The following is a 19,792-nucleotide window of genomic DNA, read 5'->3' on the forward strand; positions in this document are numbered from 1 at the left end:
ACGAAGAGCAGTGGTGTTCTCGGTGACAATTTGTAGCTACATCTGCTTGCAATTAGAGTTGCAAAAAGATTGTGTTAATGATTTAGCATGGTGTGCCTCTTCCCAGGAGCTGTTACTTCACTGCAGAAATTGATTTAGCTGATCCGCAGGAAGAGAGATTCTTTCTGTTGCTTCATGTCCTCCCTTGAAGCAATGTGATCGTGAGACCTCTCTCTCTATGACCTATACTTAGGGCATAGCTCTGATTTCTAAGAAGCTGCGACCTCAGAATGACACTGGTGTCGGTAGAGTGCCACAGCCTCCTCACCCTGTGACCTTCCTCGCCTCATTTCTTTCACCTTGATGGGGAAGAATCAAAGGCTTTTCAGAGAGCTGCTGCTCATGAGGATCTTTGGCCTCATCTTGCATATGCCAGAGGGAGTTGGTGTTTAGTCTCAGGCTTTTAAATCAAGATGTTAGTAAAGGATTAGTTGCTTTAGTTTCATGGCTACTTATCTCCAATTCCTTCTGGGCTAGAAATTGAGCTGGCAAAAGCGAGTGGACAAGGCATCTTTTGTACATGCGGGTGTCGTGGTTTTGGCCGGATTGGCCAACCAGAACGACAGATGGCCCTCCCGCCCACTCTCCTCCGAGAGGAGAGGAAGAGGTAAGGAGATTTACGAGTTTAGAAAAAGAACTAAACTACTTTAAAGAAAATAATAATAAATAAGAAAATAGTAAATAATAATAGAATAATAAAAATTAAAGGGGAAAAAAAAGTATACAATATGTACAAGACCGTATCCAGCTCCCAGGGTGACAATCGCGTCACCAGCAGACAGAGGGAAAGTCCCAGACTGGAGTCAGCGACAGGCAGGAGGTGAATTCCGGAACTAGAGTCAGGAATGCTCAGATCGGGATCAAAGGCAGACAGACAGGGTCCTCCTCAGACGTCGGCCATTGAAGAAAAAAAGCAGGCCAGAGCCCCCTTTCCCCCTCAGCTTTTATACTGAGCGTGATGCCGATGGGATGGCATACCCTGTTGGTCAGTTTTGGGTCACCTGTCCCATCTGCTCCTCCCCGCAGGTGGGACCCTTCTATGCTTCTCCGCTTCCGACCCTCTAATGGGACCCTCTAACTGGTCAAAACAGCGAAGTGAGCTGACCTTGGTTGTTATAGCAATAAGTCTAAGCAAGAGCCTCTCTGCGTACCGTTCCTTGGTATAATCAGGTCTTACCACTCTGAGAGTGAACAGTTTCTGAACGATATGCTGTTAATTTCAGACTTTAGTCAGTTAGAAGAGGCCCAGCTAAAAAGTAAAATTACAAATCAGAAAATTGGTTCTGTTTTACCTCAAACCAGGATGGTGGGCTAAACTGGCCGAGGGGAAATTGCCTCAGAGGTACCTGATGTGAAATCTAGAGCAGGCATAGTGGTGCGGGGATAACAACGGTACAGCTGCTGCTTACCAAAAGAAAAACCACTGAAAGAAGGCAAGGGAGCAGTCTTTGAATCTGGAAAGAGCAAGAAAAATAACCTGATCTTTATTGTTATGGAAGGGGAAAGAAGTCACAGTCCTGAAATCAGAACATAGCTGGGTAGATGGCAGAGAATAATTTAACAAGAAAGCCATTGTAAGGCAATGCAGGTCACGGCCTGACAATTAAGGAATCTTAATCACTGGAGGCTTTTAAGAGCAGAAATGCTTTGCTTAAGTGTTTATAATGTGAGAGAGTACTGATCGTGCTTTGGGTTAGGAGGATGGATTAGATGAGGGCTTGAGGGTGCTTTTCGATGAGGGCCTTAGCTTGCTCAGCTAACATTGAAGGAAGGCTTCTTATGGTGCACGTGTAACCATGACTCAAAGCTTGGGAGGATTTCCCAGGACTGCAGCGCTGCCTTAGCACCGCTCCATTACTGTAACACTGCACGGGTTGTGAAACCCGGGGGGGTGTTCTCCCCCCTGTGCCTGCAGGGCAGCTGCACCGCTCCCCGGCTGCTGCTACTTCACAGCATGTGCTGCGTCCCATTCATCGGCAAAGAGCCCGATATAGACAGCGGCAGGGCCAGACTCTGACTCAAAAGCTGTCCAAAGACAGCCACATGTTGCTTCCTAGCATTGGAAACGCAGGGAGAAAAAAAAATACCTAGCAGCTGCCCCCGAGCTGCGTGCCACAGCTGAGCCGTCTGCAGCACATGCAACATAAATCAGCGGCCGGTTGTCGGGTCCGACAGTTCAGCTTTTGATGGAAACAGGGAAAAGTCATATTAAACGAGATTTATGCAGCCAGTAAGACTTCTCAGCTCTTCAGTTACGCATTTGAACGGGCAGAGTGCCTTGCAGGGCAAATGGAGATGTCCTTCCTCGCTCTTGGTGTTTTGGGTCGGTCCAGCCATTCCAGCGTGGGGACGGGATGCTGGCAGAGGAACGCCTCGCAGAGGTCCTGCTGAGACAGCAGCACGCCAGCCTGAACGCTCAGCTGGAAAAAGGTTTGATTTTGGGGCTTCACCCTCTGGCCTGGCAACTGTTGAGTGTTTCCAGGGAGGTCACAGCGGGTGGCGATTTGCTGCGGCAGTCTCGGCTGTTGTATATTATGAAATAATCACCCAACTGGGAATTACACGAATGCCTGGAGAGGCCTCCGCTGCTTCAGCCTCACTTCAGATTACATCAGCTGCTCCCGTCTGAACTCCCAGCCTGATTTTTGGAGACACCAGTCTATGAACACCTGCAGGCTGAGAGCAGTTGTGTGGGGCTCTGGGGTAGCTACCCACAGCGTGGGACACTGCAGGGCTGGGGCTGGAGCTGCAGATCCCTTGGTTTTACAGAAAAAGTGCAAAAGATATGCCTGCTTTATCACTGTGCCCTTAATTCCTCCTCCTGAAAAACGTGAAAAAAAAAAAAAATTAAAATTATACACCAGATGTGAAAACCCATATATGTTTTTGTATATGTTTTACCATAAAGCAACATACTGTTCTTATCAGGTCAATATGCAAAATAATAATTGCTTTAGAAAAATAATTTAAAACTCATCCCCAAACTAGCTAAGTGATAGAGAGTTTTTTAAAACAAAACATTTAGGTACTAAAACCAGAATAATAAAAATAAAATGCTAGAAAAATGCAAAACACATCAGGCAAATTTAAGGCTACTGAGCTGAAATAGGTACCTATTTACTCAAAATGCATTGAATCAAAAGATGTGGATGGAATCTTTTGACTATATATTTTGACTAGTACTATCAAAATACTCTATTTGTTGCAAATGTTTTATTGTGGTCTCTTTTCAATCTTCTTTGAAAGTATTCAAAATTTTTTTTCATCTCAATCCTTTAGTAGATATAGAATATGAATATGGGACTTTGTAATTAAATACTATTTTAAAAAATATTAAAATAGTTTCAAGATTTATTTTAAAAGTAAGTTGGTTGTGTTTTGTACCACCTCCAGTAAAACACTCCAAATATTCTTACTCAATTCTGTTTGGGTACTTACAAACAAAAAATGTGACGTGTCTAGGAAAGATCTTGTATTTCTGAGCCATTCTTTGAAATTTTTAATTACAGGGTCAGCAGTGAAACAATAGTAATCCTGGTCTGTGTGGCCTTGCACACTGCAGGAAATCCTTCACTTTGAGTACGCAGCTGCTCTTAGTAACTTCAAGTGGCTTTAGAAACATTTTTTGTTTCCTTATATGCTCACTTCATTAAAAAGATTCAGTACCAGGCTGGAAGGATTTCTGCTTCTGCAATTCAGAAATAATTCTTCTGAAAAAAAAAAAAAAAACCAAACCCACAAGCAAGTAAGCGTAGGCTTTACCAATAAGTGTGTGTTTAAAGTTAAACTTGCGGTTCCTTCTCTCCTCGCTGGGTGCCACCTACGTGGGAGGATGCAGCGCTGCTTCCATTGCCTTGAAGCCATTCAGCATTACACCGTCCCTCCTGAACCACGTGATCTCCACTAAAAAAAGCAACCAACAACTCCAAAACTACCCCCTAATCTAATAAATGCCTCCTCTAGCCCCTTGCTAAAGATGCCTTTAATGCTAATTAAATTTAATGCAGCACAGCTGCTTAATTAGCCAATATTGGCTGGTAAAACCCAGCAGCAAGGAAAGGTTTTATCTCTGTTCCTTCCCCAGGAGACGTGGGCTGTAGCTCAGGGTGGGTGCACCCCTCAGTGTCCCGAGGGTCCCCATTCGGCCGCCGCCGGTGGCTGCAGAGGAGCCCAGGTGACTTCGGGAAGGAGCGGGAGCGCAGCGAGGGGACAGCTTGGCCAGGTTTCAGCAGCAGCGCGTTTGTGATTTCAGACGCTTGGCAGCCCGCAGCCCAGCTTGGAAAACAGGCGTTGTTTAAATGTCACTTGGAAGGTGAAGTTTCTATATATTCCTTCTGCAGAGGATGCAGAATGTTGCTACGGATGCTGCCGCCGGGCACACGGGGAAGGGCTCTTGAAAAGTCATTCTCCCAGTCTGGAGCTGGGGACGAGATGGGAGCAGGGACGGAGAGCTCCGCTCCCCCTGCCAAGAGCCAGCTGAGGGAAGCCAGCCTGGAAACCCTCTGGAGCCAAAGCGCTTCCATGACCAGCTTTTACTTTGACAGGGGAGCGCGGCTTCAGGGTCGCTCCGGCCCGTCTGCTCCAGCGCTGAGATAATTTCCTCCTTTTGTCTTTGGGGAAGCGCAAGTGCCGCAGAGGGGAGGTGTCGGTGCGGTAACATCCCCTGGTAGAGCCTCCGCCGCTCCCTTCCCCCGTGATCCTTTCTACAGACGTCCCACCGAGGCTCCCATTTCTCAACTGCATTTCTTCACGGCGAAGGAGTTCTTATCGCTTCCTCGTGGAGGTAACTAATGCTGAAATCATTTCACTCTTGGCAGAGGCGGTCGAAGAGTGATAAAAGAGAGCCAAAGGAGCCCAGAAGAGGTGCTGGGCTGTCCTCCCTAAATTCCTGGCGCCAGCACCACCTCTTGCCTTTCCTCCTCCCTTCCTAATCTTTCAGGCCATCTCCTTGAAAATTCAGAATGAGTCCCCTGGTTATTTCTCCTAATCTGGCACTTAAAATCTCAGGCAATAAAGCTTTCACCACTTCCCTTAGGGAGACAATTTTCCAGCCTACGGTTCTCCATTCAAGAGCTTTCCACCCTGATTCTCAGCTTAAACATGCCCTTCCTCAATTTCACCCCATTAAAATCATTAACGTATCACCAGTCTTCTCCTTTCACGCCACTGATTCATTCAAATATTTACAGATCACTAATGTCTCGCTGCTTAGTTTACTAATTCCATTGTACCTACGATAGTCAGAATGTCTTTTTTATGTCTTTTTTTTTTTCTTTCTTTTGCAATGCCTCTGGGCTGCCGATTCCTTCAGTCGTGGCTCCTGGAGCTCCTTTCCGTTTATCACTCTTCTTGCAAATGCGAGGCAGATGCTCGCCGCCCTCGCCTGTGTCGTTATGCTTTTCTGTACGCTGTCCAAAACTGCATTGCCTGCTCCTCGCTGCCGTGTCCTAAGGCGCATGCAACAGCCTGCCATCCTCCGGCTGTCTTTCGGGAGTCGTGCCTCCAAAGCACATCCTTCCCTGTAAATGCAGATTCTGGCTTATCTTCCCAGAAGTAGCCAGCCAGGTTGTAGAGATTGATTTTAGTTGGTGGGAGGGCATGGCTCGACCTGCGTAGGAAATCGGAGCTGATTCCGGACTAGAGCCCCCAGCAGCCCCACGCAGGGCAGGCTTTATCTTCTCTTAAGCACGGATTTCGCTAGCGCCCTGCTTGTTCCCTCTTACGCTGACACCGCCAATATTAGATGCACCAGCAAGGCTGGTGCTCTTGCAAAGGAAGTTTTCTAAATGTTTGGGGAGAAATATCTTGCAAAGTACTGTTTTAAAAGAGAATAATGAAATCCTGAAGACGTAGCTCTACTTCTACCCGAGTCTCTCTCTTATATTTCCCCTCAATGTGGGAAGTTGCTCTGAGGCAGTATGTGATGTCTTTGTTTCCCAAGTCCATGCATGTGATTTGGGTGGCGGTAGATGCATACGCCTGTTTCTATACAATCAACCCCATAATTGATTCTGTGCCACGAGCAGTGGCTGTGGAAGAGCAGGCTCCTCCGAGGGTGCCTCTGCCGTACAATCCATGTCTAAACACTGGAATTTCCTAGGCGTTTGTAGGCCCCGATCAGGATTTAGGGACTGTACTGAAATGATTACTGCCACATGTCTTCGATTTGCAGAGCGCTGCCTACACTGTGTTGTGCAGTTGTGCGGCATATATACACCCTGGGGCTGCGAAGCTGAATACTCCGATTAAGAAACACCAGAATGAATGTTTAATGTCTGCATTATAATGTCACCCTAATTGCACACCACGCTTCCCCCACCCAGCCCCCAGGTCTCTGATCTCAGGCAGCGCAGTGGCAGGATCACCAGGATCGGCGCTGGAGGGAGAATGACCGTTGGCTGAGACCGGTGAGAGGCGTTTGCTACGCTGGGCTCCTGCTGTCCTCGCCTGCGTCTCTCCCTCCTCATTGCCGGGCCCCTGCACAGCGGGAAGCCATTTCATAGAATCATTGAATACCCAGTTGGAAGCGACCTCAGGGACCACCTGGTCCAATCTTTCTTGGCAAAAGCATGGTCTAGACACGATGCCCCAGCACCTTGTCCAGCTGAATCTTAAAAGTGTCCAATGGTGGGGAACCCATCACCTCCCTGGGAAGATTATTCCAATGGCTGAGTGTTCTCTTTGTCAAAAGTTTTCCTCCTGTGTTCAACTGGAATCTCCACAGGAGCAACTTGTACCCATTAACCCTCATTTTTTCCAGGCAACTCCCTGTAAAAAGTGAGTCTCCACCTTCTTCGTAGCCACCCTTTCAATACTGGAATGTGGTGATAAGGTGTCCTCTAAGCCTTCTTTTCTCAAGGCTGAGCAAACCCAGTTCTCTCGGTCTTTCCTCATACATCAGACTTCCCTGTCCTTTGATCATCTTGGTGGCCCTTCTCTGGACCCTCTCCAGCCTGTCCACATCTTTTGTATAGCGGGGACCAACACAGCACAGTTTTCCAGGAGTGGCCTGACCAGCGCTGAGTAGAGTGGGATAACGACTTCTTTATCTCTGCTGGTGATGCCCTTGTTGATGCAGCCCAGCATCCTGTTGGCTTTGTTTGCCACAGCAGCAGCAGCACACTGTTCACTCCTATCGAGCCTGTTGTCCGCCAGAGCCCGCAGGTCCCCTTCCATGGAGCTGCTCCCCAGCCAGGCAGACCCCAGCCCGGGCTGCTTCTTTCTTGTCGTTTCCCCGTTTCCTTCCGCACCCTCCTGTGCTCTTTTCCTCCGGTGAGTCACCTCCAACCTCCGTGCTGGGTTTGCACACTTCTGCTTCTGGAAAACCAAAGACAGCGGTGTGACATTCGCCCGCAGGCAGGTCTCTCTCCTGGCCGATTTACCAGCCGCTGGCTGCCTCGGTGGTGGGCAACCCTGCCGGCCTGAGCAGCCCGGGCGGTGTCTGCCGGCCGCCCTGCCCCTCAGGCAGCACGGGGCCTCTCACACCCGCCCGGTCGCCATGCCCGTGGGCACCTCAGCAGGCCGCTCTGCGGCCGAGACCGGGTACCTCCCCTCAGGCGACGCCCCGCCGGGCCCGGAGGCGTCTCCCGGGGGTGTCGGGCTGTGCGTGTGCGTGTTCACGGGTGGGCAGGGTGCGGCGGGGTGTGCGTGGGGTGTGCGGGGTGTGCGTGTGCCGCAGCCCGCCCGCCGCTCCCCTCAGCGCCGAGGCGCGGGAGGCGGCACGGCCCTCCGCCGCGCGGGGGCGCTGTGGGGCGCGGCGGCCGCTCTGGGCCGCGCTCGGCTGCTCCGGCGACGGCGGCGGGAGGAAGTGACGCCGCGCAGCGGAGCCCCGCGGCCTCCGGTGACATTTTCTCTGGCGTCGGGGGCTGAGGCGGGGGAGCGGCGCGGCGGCGACCGAGGCCCGGCTCCTCCCGGCCGCCCATGCTCCAGCTGCCGCCGCCCAGGAGGGGCCCTGCGTGTCCTCCAGGTGAGTGGGGCCGGGGATCGCCCCCGCTGGGGCCCGGCGGCCTCGCCGCAGCCGGGCGGGCGGCGGAACCGTCGCCGTTAGCCCCGCTGTGGGCGGGCGAGGCGGGTACCGGCCTCGTCTCCTCCCAGCCCGTCCACCCCGCATCCTTCCGCCGGCGGGAGCGGGCGAGTAGGGCCCCGCCGCCCCTCGGGGGGCCTGGTCCCAGCGGGGCCGGGCATCCTCCGCCGGGGGGTGTCGGGCAAAGGTGGGTGAGCGCCTCGGTGAGGGATGACCTCCGTCAGGGTGCCCGGAGACCAGCCTAGCGGCCGCTTTATCGTTATTTTTATGTCCTAACCTTGCCTGGAGCCGGGGGATGGAAGCCTTGCCACGGCTCCTGGAAGCAACTTCTGTCGGCTTTGTGTCTCCCAGGACTTCTGTGTAATGTCTTGTGGGGTGGTAGGAGCTGTGGGGAGAAAAAGCTTTCGAAAACCAAGGCGTGTAGGAGTGTAAAAGCTCTACTTTTATGCTTCTCTATTTTTTTTTTCTCTTTTTACTTTACCTTGGGTGATGTGGGAATATATATTTTAAGTGGGAGGGGAAAAAGTTCAAGTTGTTCGTTGCTTATTGAGCCTGAGCTCCCCTTGAGCTCCTAACATCAAATAGGTTGCAGGTGTGGTGTTAAGTGGCACGGCCATCCGAGGAGAATATAAAGTTTAACTGTGCTACTTGTTCTTTTTAAAGAGGAAAAAAGGCAGTCTGAGCAGACTTGTAATATTTTAACTATTTCCCCCTGTTCCAGTATTGTAACTTGCTTTGCATTGAGGTTATCAAACAATTACTATAAAGGCCACTTTTTTAAAGACTTAGTGACTTATTTTTTTTTAGGTGTAGCTGGTAGGGAGAGCTTCCCCCTTTGTTAAGCAGCACTTAATTGTATTTATGTCTTTGTTAGTGGTGGAACAGGGCTACTTGTCGTAAAGCTTGTAGGTACCTTTTTGGATCCCTAACTGCAATAACTTAGTTAAACAACATCTTGGTTGTAACTAGTTTAATACTTTAAAGCAGCACAAAGTACCTAACAGCATTTCAGAGGCTGAAAAGACGTGTGTGTAGTGATGCTATGACATAAGTCAGTCCTGTTTGGTATTGTTTGGGTTTTTTTCACTGCCACATAATTCTGACTTTTAGAAATGAATTGGTAGTAAGAATTTAAACCCTTAAGCGTCTCTTTAAAAATGTAAAATTTCTTGTAATTTCCCCCCACTAGATTTTATTTGGTTTCAAGCCTTTTCTTGTACTTGTCAAGCATAAGATCAAATAATAATTTCACTTGTAAACGAGTTTTTGTGTTTCCAGTTTTCAAGCTAAAATTTTAAGGTCAAATAGTAATAGCTCTCCCCTTAGAACAGCAGACAAATGTTACATTTCATATGTTTCTCTTAAAGTATATTGTGTTGCTTTAGTCTGTTAAAAATCTTAATGTTTGACCTTGAGGAAACGTGATGATGCTCTTTTGAGGTGTTTATCTTGTGGTTCTCCTGCCCTTGTTAATGCCTGTAATTGCTGTTTCTGTGATACAAGAGCTGAAAGTCAGCCAGTCACAACAGTGCAGCTTCCCCTGTTGCCCTGGAGGAGGGAAACATTGCCAGTGCGGAGCGAATAGGTTTGTAAAAAGCTCTAAGGAGAACAGTAAGTTGCTTGTCATGTGTTTGATAAACCCAGATATCCTCCCCCCAGGTTCATGTACTATGCAAAAGTGGTGAAATGAAGAATGGAGAACTCAGCTGTCCGACAGCAATTGTTTTTAAGCATGGTCTTCTGAATCTTTATCATATCTAGTGACCTAGCACAGTCTGGTTCTGGTAAAAGAATCTCCAAAGGGGGTGGTTATGTGGCTGCTGAAAGCTGATAAAATACTGCTTTCTGTGGTGCTGGTATGCCAGTATCACTGGTGTTTTGTCTAGGGGATAAGGAGGAAAGAGTGATAGAAGGTAGTACGTGAGTTTGGGCAGCTGGTATTTATGCTCAAGTATGAGGATAACAGTTCTGACTCATTTTTAAACACTTGAATTTTTAATTATAACGTGTCGACTATTTCTGTTTGCTCTTCAGCCTAATGGCTAGTTGGCATCATGAAGAGGTGCGATGAGAAATTCTTGAGAAATCAGGAAGAGGAAAGGACTGTGGTCTTACACATCCAACCGTATGATGTGTATTGCAGTACAGCCTGGCCATCTATGCTTGCGCTCGATAAGCGCACGAAGGCTGCCTGCTTGGTAGAAATTAAAGTGCACAAACAAGTTGGGAAATGAGTGGATACATTAAACTGGGTGCTGGCGGAGGGAGGGGAAAAGGGAAGGAACCTGAGGGCAACCACAAGGCAGTTGAGAATGGTCGGTACAGAGTGGTCACGACACACACAAACCAAGCGCTGCTCTAACTGATAAAAGAGAGGTAGGAAGGGTGTTTGTGTGCATTTGACAAATGGGCAAGATCACGCTGGCAGCTGACAGTGTGGAGGAGGTGGGGATTAATGAGGTGAGATAAGATTCGATGAACAAAGAGCAAATATGGAAAATCATGAGGGGCTTTGAACACTAAATGTTAGGGCCATAAGTTGGTGTAACTTGATCGGAGCAATGAGAAATAATTGCCTTTGTTGTCCTGACCCCCCCATCTCCTTGCTGTGTACTTACCTTTAAAATGCAGGCTTTTTCCCTTGCCTTGGTTTTGTTCACTTTTTTCACCATCTCTTGTATGTTATCACATCAACTTCCTGCTCCACCAAGAATGTATGTGCCGTCTATGACCTACCTGTATATCAACATATCACTTAAACATCTGTTAACGAGACGGGAGTCTCTGTGTACCACACCATGAAAGCAGCTGCAGACCGGACATTCACAACTGTCTGGTTGCCCTCTGACCGAAATGTCTCCACTAGATACACGGAAGCTTTGGAAACTTTGCAAATGAGTAAATTGTTTCAAGCAACCTGTATTTCGTTTTCTGTGACGTCTCAAAGTTAGTGTGTTGATGGTAGGTTTTGACAGAATTGGGTCTACGGTCAATCTCAGCTTCTGTGTTTTTATCTGCAGTTGACTAAATGACTTACAAAACTGTAAACATTGACAGAAAGCGAGCAGCACATTTAATAACATATTTACTAGATCAGAGTGAAAGATTTAAATACCATGGTTGCAAGCATATAACTTGCACTTCAGAACAAGCACTCTGAAAAAGAAGTACCAAAACTTGAAAGTCTTTACTGGCTTGAACATTTTTGGTAGCAATGGGGAACCAAAAATGAAGCAGCAGGGGGGGAGAGGGGACGCCATAGCTCTGGGAAAGAGCTCTGGTCTGAAGTTGTGTGGTGCTGTGCAATTACAGCTCTGAGATAACCTGAGGCTTACGTGGCAAGGAAACCACTTTTGTCTCTGTTTTCCAGTGAGTCGGAGTTCAGCAGAGAACCAATGCTCATGCCTTTAAGTTTAGCACTGTAACTCAGGAGCAGCTGAACTGTTATGACAGTGGAATCTCTGTCAGCAAGTATTGCAGGAAACTTAGTATTAATTTACTGGTGATTTGTGTTGTCTTTCTGTCGCATCTTTGTTCCAGGTTTTTGGAGTATATATAATGCAGTTCTGAGTCTGTGACTTGAGCTCTAGCGTGCAATGTCTGCAAATGTGCAATTGTAAGCAAAAAGAAAACTGGATGAAAGAGACTGTAAACGAAAATGTGCATATAGTGTAAATATTAGCCTCTGTGGCTAGTTTATCATACCAGAGTACATCTCAGAGCTAGACTGGAGTGACTGATACCTTGTCGCTTATTCAGTGTTACTGCTAAGGGTTGAAATTTAAATGTGTGGTTGCCCATTCCCACTTGTTAGTGTTCCCTCTTCACATGTCGATCAGTGTGAATAGAGCTTGTAGAGTACAGCAGCTTCTCCACGGAAATTACTTGCTTTCTGCCATCGATTACTCATTCAGGACGGAAAATGAGATGCGGCTCAGGTGCTGAGGTGTTGCCGTTACACCATTTGCAGATGCATTACTGAACGCACAGGGAGGTCAAGTAATGCGCCCATGGTCATGTGGTGAGTCAGCTTTAGATTTGGAATGATCCAACCTAATATCCCTTTTTATTTAAGAAAGTATTTAGGGTTTTATATCAATTTGGCCACATAGTCTGTCTCTTGAACGCTCAGAAATTGATTGAAGTAGCAGAATAATGCACAGGCTTCAGCCGTATCATGCCTTGTGATATTTTGTCTCCAAGAAGACAGCTTAAAAGCTGTTAGGGCTCAGTCTGACAGCTTTTTAAATCATAATCAGAACAGGTGGTCGCTTTTTAATTAAATGCAAGTATTTAAGACTCTTTCAAGCTCGCTTTTTTGTTTCAGTATACATAGATCACAGATTTGACTTTATAGTGAGACTCCTGCAGTGTCCTGCACAGCGCTCTTCTGCTATGATGCTTCAAAATTTCCTGGAAATGAGCAGGCAGAGCCAGACCGTGATTGGATAAGTGTTCTTGCTACATTTCTGCTGTAATGTCTTGTTTCACAGTGCTTGGTCATTAGCCTTTCAAGACTTATTTTAGAGAAGGCAGATTTAACTTCCATTCATCCAAAATGGGTAGGGACCAAGTGACTCACAGTAGCAGAACTGAGAATAACTAAGAGCTAGACTTCATAATACCAGTTGTCTGTGTGGCGATGCAGTTATTACCATTTCAGTCATTTGTTTTTCCTTGGCAATATTACATTTCCATGATACCAGTTTGAGGATGTGCTGTATGCTCAAACTTCCTGAAGTAAAACCAAGCAACTTAAAATGATAACCAGGTAAGGTTAAGACAGTACTGTGGCTTTCTCATCAGCTGGTAATCTCCTAACTCCTCACGTCACTTTCATGGTTCTTGGTCTCTGTGAATGCCAGCTCATGCTAGAGAGGCAGTTCTAAGTAATCTGGCAAAAGAAAAGTTTTAAGGAAGGGGGTCTGTAAAGAAATAGGTCAGGCAGCTGTCCACTAATTCCATGTGCTTGAGGTTGGAAATATAATGTGAGATAAGGGGGGTTTAGAGGCTGTCTACTAATGAAGTAAGTTGGATGAAATGCCGGTAGCCTGAGGCCTTGTAGTGTTTAATAAGATGTCATTTGGAAAGGAAGTTGTCATTGTGGGAAAGAATGGGCTTGGGGGCACCAGTGCCCATGAGCTGAATTACTGATAAATACCATTTCGTTGTCAATAGCTATGGTTCCTCCAGAGCTGGTAATACCTTTTGATCAGCACTATGTGGAATCTGTGAGGAATTATTAAAAAAACCCCACACGCATAACCAAAAAAAAACCCATTTCTTTGAGCGTTGTTTTTAAAAAGCCTTTAAGGTGAAGTTTTATTTTCTATGGTTCCAGTTGCCGATATTAATAAGTCGCCTTAAAGGCAATTCACAGGCTTTGGACCCGCTCACTATAATAAAGAAAATCCAGAAATTGTTGGATACCATAAAACTAAGCTAGGGAATTTTAGTGAGTATCTTGCCAGACTTACCTAATTATTGAGGATTTATGAAGTTACAGAACCTCACCTCGATTTAAAGTTGGTTTGATAACTGACACTTGGTTTCGCTTTTTTATTTTACAAGATCGAAATGTTTTTTCTACTTCTGAACACCTGTAGTGGATTTCACTGTTTGTTGGTGTGGAAGCCATCAAGGTACGGCAATAAGACTCTGTTGAATGAACAGACTGGGGTTGAATTAATACTCCAGACTCGATGCTCTTTTTTCTCCTGTCTCCGCTTTTGCTGGGGAAGTTGTATATATTGTTTACATCTCCTGTTGATAACAGGAGCAAGTTTTATTCTTAAGAAAGCTCTGCCAGCTGAGCTGCTTTTTCCTAAATCAAGAACAATACTGCAACAGATCATTTTCGGGTAAATAGTGCTTTTATTTAAGGGTAAGGAAGTTTTTTGAGGTGGTCTTGTGTGCTTTTTTTTTTTTTCCCCTGTCAGTACTTGCATGGTACTGATGAAAACTACCTTTTAATTTTCTTGTGCTCTTTTTATGGCTGGTAACTTGGTATCCTCTTATATGCTCTCATTTAATTTCTGTAGTCAAATATATGCAAAGTCTTCTGTATATAGTGGGAAAGAAATGTCTGTTTCCTGGTTTGTCTGTTACCCTCTCAGAGTAGAGGTCAAATTTCTTCACCTCTGCCAACTGGGAGTAAATACTGTAGGAAGTAATTTGGTAGTAAAACCCGTGTTAGAGGCGTTATTCATAACGCGCATGTAACTGACTTTTGACCCAGTCAGTTCTGTTTTTTGAAATACCTAAAGTAGTTCTTTTCATTTGTAGGACCAACTTGTGTCATACTGTTTTTTCATCTGTTTGTTTGTCGAAAGCTTATTCTAAATTAACCCTATCCTTCACTGTCCTTTTTCGTTACCAGGCTTCGTTCTCCTTCCGTAACAGACTGTGCCACAGCCCCTCTAATTCTGCCAGTGTCCACATGTTTGTCTATGACTGCGGTGTCTTACAAGAATTTAACTTTTTTGTTGCATTAGTTTCTTAGGAAAGCTCAACTAAGGAAGAGAATGTTAGAATTTGTAAAGATTTGGACTCAAAAGTTAGCTGTCTTGAGTTAGCTGTGCTCTTGAGTATGGTTCAGTGGACTGGGTGAGCTTTCTTTCTAGTGAAGTTATACCTGTTCCTTACCGAGTCCCAATTAGGTCATGACCGACCAGTGTCATGAGTGTTTTCTTCTTTAGGAGCGCTTTGGACATGGAAAAACAACAGTATTGATTGTTAGTAACCTGTCGCCACTGGAATCAATTGGCAGCTCTTATTACTGGTCAAAAAATGATCAAGGGTTTGGTGTCAAGAGTTGCCTTATGGTTAGTAAAATTTTCAAAATTTGAATGTGATGTGACTTTAACTTAATAATCAAAGCAACAAGTGAATAATCTTAGTAGTTTGTGCATGAGAAAATGACTGGAGATCAGGGTTTGGCTTACAGTTCCTTTCCAGCCTTTCTGTAGAATTTGGACATGTCACCTGGTCTCTCTTCTTCAGCTGGCCAGACCATAAAATGGGGATGTTGCTGCCCTGTGGCACGAAGATACTGGCTTAAGGCAAACACACAGGACTGGTATTGAGTTAAAGTATTCGGAGCTTTAAAATACCTGAGGGTCGGTTATGTGTATTTCCTGTGGCAAAGATGTGTAAAAAGGTCTGATCATAAAATACTTATAAAGTGTAGAGTCACTTAATATCACTTAACTCATCTTTGTTAAATGGCTGTCATAAATCCATTCCGCTTCTCGTTCAGCTTGAGCTTGTAGATGGCTGTAAGAGATGAGGAGGTGCTGGCGAGTCGCTGCATGAGCTACGGAAGTACCCGCCAGACAGCCTGGGCGGTTGTAGCAGCATGGGTTAGGTAGGCAGCACTCTTAGTGGAAAGGAACGTTACCCAGAACTTGACAAAACAGCTCTCTTATCTACTGAGAGTATCTGTCCTCCTGATGTCAAGGGTTGTGCAATTTTGGGGTGGTGTTTTGCAAGAATGGGGTGAATCGTCCAATGGTCTCCCTTGCTCCAGTCCTGTCCCTGCTGTCTGTTGTGCAAGATGCTCACCTTGCTCTACTTGCGGACCCTGACTCTGATCTCATTCAGCCCACTAGCCTTGCCGTCAGGTGCACAACTTTCCTCTGGGAAGCTGGATTACAGAAAGACTTAATGGCTCTACCTGGCCCAGCAGGTAGGCAGTTGACCTCTTTGCAGTGGCAGGATGGACTTAAGGGCTCCTGGAAATGCAGCCTATGTCCCACAGCACTCATTGCTGCTTTGAGATTTCCAAATAACAGCAGTAGTGAGGTACAAAGAGTTCACGTGTGCCTGCCCATGCTGGACTGGCTTTGACTTTCGCAGGAGACAGCACAAGTGCTTGTCAAATGAATACTGCTCTACTGAGATGGCTTTGCTACTTCAAAGTTATATCGAAGTTATCTTGATCAGACAGTTGGAGCTATTAGCAGGTAACCCAATGTGTGATTACTTTAAGGATATTTTGTATAATGTTCTTAGTAGAAAGAAAATCTGTGCTCTGAAGATCAGGATTAATTTGTTACTGTTATTCCCAAGCAATTTAAAAATGTAGGTTTTCTGTGAGCATTATTGAGCATGGTAGAATGATAGGCCAACACTTCTTGAGAAAAGAAGGTCTGTTTGTATAGAATGACATGAACTATCAGAGAAAGTGCAGAATACATTTCCTTTGAGTAACAAAAATTGATAGGTAAAGTGGGAAAACTTGTTAAACTCAAAATCTTAGAAAAAGATGGTGCATCCGTGTGATGATCCTCAGTAGGGTGATCTTCTGCAAGCTAATATATGGGAGACAGAAATAAAAAATGAAGCATGGCTATCCTAGCATTAATTTCTGCTACCAGTTTTGTTGAAAGAATAATGAAAAATCTAAGAGCAAGTCGCTTAAATTTTTAGGAACAGATAGTAATAAAAATGTGCCCCCTCTCATTTTTAGATAGAGAGCATTGTAGACTTTAAATTGCTGCACACTTTAAAAAAATGGTTTCACTATGAGAATGAAATGAGGTTTTAGAAGGCTAAGTGCAGCCAACCCTGTGTGCCTTTATCTGTGCGCTAATGAATTTTATTTTTTTGAGGACTATGGTTTTTTTTTTTTCGTGGGTTTCCAGTGCAGCTGGTGAGTGTTTCTGGAAGCCTGTGTGCAGGCTTGAGAACTAACCCAAAGCTGGTAATTACCTTTCATTTAGAAGAGGCAGAATATATGCATTAAGCATTACAGTGCAAAAACCTGTATTTAAATTTAAATTCTTGCTTCTTATTCACAATGTAAAATGTCACTTTTCAAGGTTGCAAAGGATGCTCTGCAAATCTTTTTTTTTTTTTTTTTTTTTTAAACACATATACTTGTAATTTTTATTCAGTCTTGGATAATTTGTATATGCAGCATGTTGGGCCCTCAGTAGGAGCAGCCTATTTTTAACCTTCATTTGTTTATGCAAAACCAGTTGAAACACAGCATTAGTTTAATCTTTTCTTCTTTTGTTTTGCACCGTGGTTCTCTTACCAGGCTCCTATTCTTTAGGGTTGCTACCAGGCCTGATTTATGAATCATCTGATAAAGAGCCAGCTCCACTCCCAGAAATGCGCCTTAGGTAGAATTGTATGCCAGTGAGTCAGCTTTAGGGCAGCATTTTCAAAGGAACACTATATAAATTACATGGTACCGTGTGGGGGTGGCTTAGTGTTATGAAAAATCTGCTCTCTAGCATCGTGCACACACATCCACACAGAGCTGAGTCAACCGTCTTGAGTTAAATTGAGTGCCGGTCACACTTCTGTTGTTTTAAGTGCATGGGTATGACACGACACTTAAAAGAAAATAAAAAAGAATGTATGGCATCTTGGGGAGGAGATGAAGGAGCGCAAAAGACAGTGTTTGGGAAGTGCATACATCGTTGGTACTTCTACATTTGTCTGGATGTAGATTAGTTTTTTCTGATAGAGGTCTAATTATTTTTTAGTTACTTAGTTTTTAGTTACTTAGACATTGTGGTGTTGGGCATGTCTGTGTGTGTTATTCATACTAGGATTGCACTGGTGAGTTTGCCAAATTAAGCTTCTTGTCTTTTAATGGAAAGGAGGGCGATTAGAGTAGAAAAAAAGCATGACCAACACACAGGTATGCCTACAAACATTTTTCTTGAAGCTTCAGAGGTGGCCAGAGTCTTTAGCACTTCAGATCTTCAGAGTTACGTGGCTCTCTTGGCAGAAGAGGACATTGGTCTTTTCCAAAAGCTTCTCCTATGTTATGAAGCAGACCTGTGCGTTATGGTCAACTCTTCGGTACCCAGATCGTGTGCTGCTTCTGTCCTTTCCCATCCCGCCATCCTTAGACACGTAGTCTGTCAAGTGTTTGATTTGGAGTTTTTGATGGGCTTCTCTGAGTGTTTACATTCTAGTTTTTTTTAAAAAGTCAACTGTTTTCCGTAATTTTATTAGCCTCAGTTGTATACGTTTATTGTTCCTCTCTCACACCTGTGATTTGTTCCATCTGTGCTCAGTTACATCGGATACATGTGAGATAATGTGATCCACTGGTAATGGAAATAATTGTTTATCTGTAGGTGTGAGCCACTGTAGTCTTTAGTTCTGTATATGTATGAAACCATAGTTGGATTTAGATGAAAATACTGACTTCTGTGATGCTGGAGCTGCATGGTAGTACATGCTCTGGAAGGATCTCTGTAGTCAGCTGTGTATTCTGAACAAGTAACTCCTATGCAGTACTGCAGTTTAGCGTTTAATTTATGTAGTCACAAAAGCTTAAAGAACATACTTGATGTTATTTTCTGCAAAAACGTAGGTACGGTTTCTCTTTTTTTTTTTTTCCAAATTACAGCTTGCAAATGAATGGCTAGTGGTGCACGGAGGCAGGTTGTTCACACTGTTTTCTTTCAGTGCTGAAATGGCATTAAAAGACGATGTTCTGCTAGATATTTTTTTTCATTTAAATAATTGCTAGAAGTGGCATAAGAAGGTGTTATCATTGTAAGCAGGGAAAAGTAGTGGTCTGTTGGACTCTGAATAACAGGAAATGTGTCAATAATAACTAAAGTGACTTCTAACAGCAAGCTGCTGTGAAATACTTAGTACTTTTAAAGTCAGAATCTGTCATATCCACAGCTGCTGAGAAGAAGAGCTGGTTTGCTTCATACAAGCCGGCCATTCTTTATTGTGAATCAGTTCAGTAACACCTAAAATGATAATGTACGATTAAGGTTGGGCTATCGTGGTGTTTATTAAATATTCCAGGCCTTATCATTTGTTCAGGTGAAACTCATTTCCTGCTGACATTGTAGGATACACAATTATAAATAAGAACATTTACTGAGAGCAAACCAAACAAAAATATTATGAAGGTTGTATGCGTGGCCAGTTATTGATTGATAAAAGGCATGCATGCCATCTTCGATATAACTCTTTGTGCAGTAGCATATATTACTTAATAGCATACATTCTGTGATAGTTGTTCTTTAGGAAGCTACTAACACCTCTGTTTGAATTTAATTTTTTGCTTTTTAATAATTTTTTTTAGCTTCAAAAACTCTCTTCTCAGAGCAAACTGTGCTGTGAAAGAAACACTCAGCACCCTCTCCTGGGTCTAGTTGGAATCTGTGAGTTCAAGGTGTGATGAGTCCAAACAGCAGGTTGTTTTTCATCAGATTTGGCTTTTTTTTTTTCCTAAAGGGGTGGTTTGTTGCTAGCCCTCCATTCCCTCCTTCCTGCCAGTTCTGGCAGAAAATTTCACTTATTTTCTGGTTTTGTTTTCTGCTGCCTTAATGAAGTGAATCTATTCAAGAAAGGATGAGCCAGTTCTGGTACAAAGGAGGGAATATGACTGCACAGTCACGATTAGGTGGTAAAGGAGTAGGGGGTAAAGCCCATACCTGTTGGTGGCAGCAAGCTGTTAGACTGGCTGGGCTGTCTCTGCTGATCTGACCTTCAAATCCTTCTGGATTTCTTCACTAAAGTGCACTTTTCATAGCGTACAAATTATGTGCCTTTACAAATGACTCCACAATTTGAAAATAATTTCCCAGGTAAAGGTACAGTTAAATATTTAATGGCTTCTACTTCTTGGTGTGTTTTACATGTGGCTGGAAAATAAAATAATTTCCATTGGAAAAATCCAGCACAGAAGTTTTTACAGAGCTGCCTTTTAAAATCATCAGTGCAGTATCTGTGCATCAGAAA

The 19,792-nt window shown here is 44.7% G+C and overlaps 1 protein-coding gene across 2 annotated transcripts in view; it reads left to right on the plus strand.

Annotated features, from left to right (window-relative positions):
* The first annotated feature begins 7,824 nt into the window (after window positions 1-7,824).
* Window positions 7,825-19,792, plus strand: part of ARK2N (arkadia (RNF111) N-terminal like PKA signaling regulator 2N) — a 45,746-nt gene continuing 33,778 nt past the window's right edge. Inside the window, exon 1 of one of the 2 annotated variants that reach the window (XM_063319822.1) lies at window positions 7,825-8,005. The gene's annotated coding sequence lies outside the window, so the exon portion shown is untranslated. The remainder of the gene's footprint in view (window positions 8,006-19,792) is intronic. The other variant, XM_063319821.1, reaches the window with a different exon arrangement.

The sequence above is a fragment of the Chroicocephalus ridibundus genome, chromosome Z, assembly GCF_963924245.1.
Source record: "Chroicocephalus ridibundus chromosome Z, bChrRid1.1, whole genome shotgun sequence".
Classification (NCBI taxonomy): domain Eukaryota; kingdom Metazoa; phylum Chordata; class Aves; order Charadriiformes; family Laridae; genus Chroicocephalus; species Chroicocephalus ridibundus.